This window comes from Rhincodon typus, chromosome 7, assembly GCF_021869965.1.
Source record: "Rhincodon typus isolate 14 chromosome 7, sRhiTyp1.1, whole genome shotgun sequence".
NCBI classification, from domain to species: Eukaryota; Metazoa; Chordata; class Chondrichthyes; order Orectolobiformes; family Rhincodontidae; genus Rhincodon; species Rhincodon typus.
Window position 1 is genome coordinate 32,198,774 of NC_063338.1, and position 2,279 is coordinate 32,201,052.

The window sequence follows — 2,279 nt, forward strand, 5'->3', positions numbered from 1 at the left end:
CACCTCTACACCTTGTTATCTCAGATTCTCCAGCATCTGCAGTTCGTACTATCTCTGAAACAATTTTAACCCTATTTTTAAAGAATGTTTTCAGTTCTATTCACCGTCAGTTTGATGTTGTTTACGTATGGTACAATAGTCATTATTTTTTCTGTTAGAATTTGCCGACGTGTAACTGTCAAAGTAATGAGAAATAGGTACATTTTTTATTTTAACTTGGAACCTCCGGTAGATTTGATATTTATCTCAAATACCAAGGCGCAAGTGGGGATCTATTCTTTCAGAGATAGGTGGAAGATCAGCTGAACGGCAGCGCAGACTCGAGGGGCCGAACGACCTTCTGATCCTGTATAAGTTATTTCAATGAAATTTCCTTGCCAGTGTATGTCGGTAAGGGAGGTGGACGCTTTCAGCGGCCACACCCTGATGCTTTATCATTATTAAATCAATGGATCATTATCCGACCTTGTTAGATCATGTTTGCTTTGCGTCTGACAAGTATTGTGCATGACCATAAAAGGTCCTGGCATGTTCGGAAAGCTGGTTTAAAAAAGCACAGTGGGTTACAGCATTGATTGGAAAATAGATATACAACACATGAACATATTTATTGATACAGATGATGTGAGTTTAGTAACAACACCTGGCTCTGTAAGGGTGAAGCACTGAACATACGCTGGAAGGACAAAGCAGTTTCCCACTGGACTCTGGAGATGCAGTATATCAGCCCTCGGCAGAACACGGCGTTGTAGTATTGTCCGACGCGAACATATTCACAATCATGATGGCACTGAGATAATTGATAGCACATCTCAGATTATTACTATCCTTTAGCCTTGATGCATGCTATCTATCCAACGTTACAAAACATTACTAAATCAGATGAATCTGATTGATAATAGTCCTTCAAATGTTACGATTGTATTTGGAATGATGCTTCGCCATATCCGTCTTCGGAATTCTGACAGCAAAAAAAAGTCAATTTCCGCAATGTTTCCCACCAGCTTCCCGTTTTGATTTGAGGCGCAATAATCTTAAACCTGACTTTCAAAAGAAAGCGGAGTGTCTCCGAGCTGGTCCGGCTTCCTTTGACGTTACACGCCAGCCTGCAAACGCCTCAGAATCCAAAACCAACCCCTTCCCATTTCAGTAAGCTCTGGGGAACAAACAGAGAGAAAGAGACAGGATTAGGCGCAGCCAGAAAGATCACAGCCACTTCAGCCTTATTAAACCGACGCTGCTCTGCAGCCAGACTCCACCACCCCCTTTCGGTAAGTGAATTCAGGAAAGAAAGCAGGAATCGTGTTCCGGCTAACTAGCTTGACAAGTTTTCCTTTGGCTTTGTCCAAGTTATCAGCTGTTCACAGGGACTGGAATCTCAATCATGAATGTGGAGGTGAGTGTGTATCATGGGGCATTTTCCCACGCAGGAAAAATAAAAGGCTGTTTGTTTTTTTAACAAGAAAATTGTAAAAACAACAAAAAATGATCACTTCATGCTCATCCTGGCATTTTCCTCTGTGCACTCGCTTAGGTAATGGGGTCACACAGTAGAGTATTTATCCACGCGACATGCAGATGCTGAAATACAAATGAACGTTATTTTTCATGTCTGTAAAGATTTTGAAATTCAGTTGTACGCTCTGCACTTATTCAACTTTGCAGCTAGCTGGGAACCCTTCGCGCATCCTCATTAAATAGGAATTATTTACATTCGCTAGATGCGTCGATACTTCAAACCCATGGGGCCCCTGAAGAAAGTGGGAGGTTTGCATGTATGAATTTGTAAGCACTTAGCCCCATAGCAAGATATTGGGAGAAGGTCACTCCTGTAAATGCCTCGTTTAAAACTGAGACGGTTGTTTATTGTTTCTTATATATAAAAAAGGAACAGCTGTTCTATATAACCAACATGTTACAGTTTTTGGAGATAATAGTCATACAGCATGGACACAGACCCTTCAGTCCAAATAGTCCACACCAACATGTTCCCAAACTAAACTAGTCCCACCTGCCTGCACTTGGCCCATATCCCTCCAAACCTTTCCTATTCATGAACTTAGACAAATTTCTTTTAAAAACTTTGTAACTGTACCTGCATCTACCACTTTCTCTGGCAGATCATTCTACACACAAATTCCTCTCTGTAAAAAGTTGCCCCTCATGTCATTTTTGAATCTTTCTCCTCTCACCTTAAAAATATGCCCCCCTGTTTTGAACTCCTCCACCCCAGGAAAAAGACCCTTGTCATTCACCTAATCTATGGCCCTCATGATTTT

The 2,279-nt window shown here is 41.4% G+C and overlaps 1 long non-coding RNA gene across 1 annotated transcript; it reads right to left on the reverse strand.

The window, feature by feature from the left end:
• Window positions 1-571: 571 nt before the first annotated feature.
• Window positions 572-1,613, reverse strand: LOC125483499. Its single transcript, XR_007262463.1, has 2 exons — window positions 1,494-1,613; window positions 572-1,156 (listed from the first exon to the last, which is right to left on the reverse strand). It is a non-coding gene; the product is annotated as an uncharacterized LOC125483499 (long non-coding RNA).
• Between the last annotated feature and the right edge of the window lie 666 nt (window positions 1,614-2,279).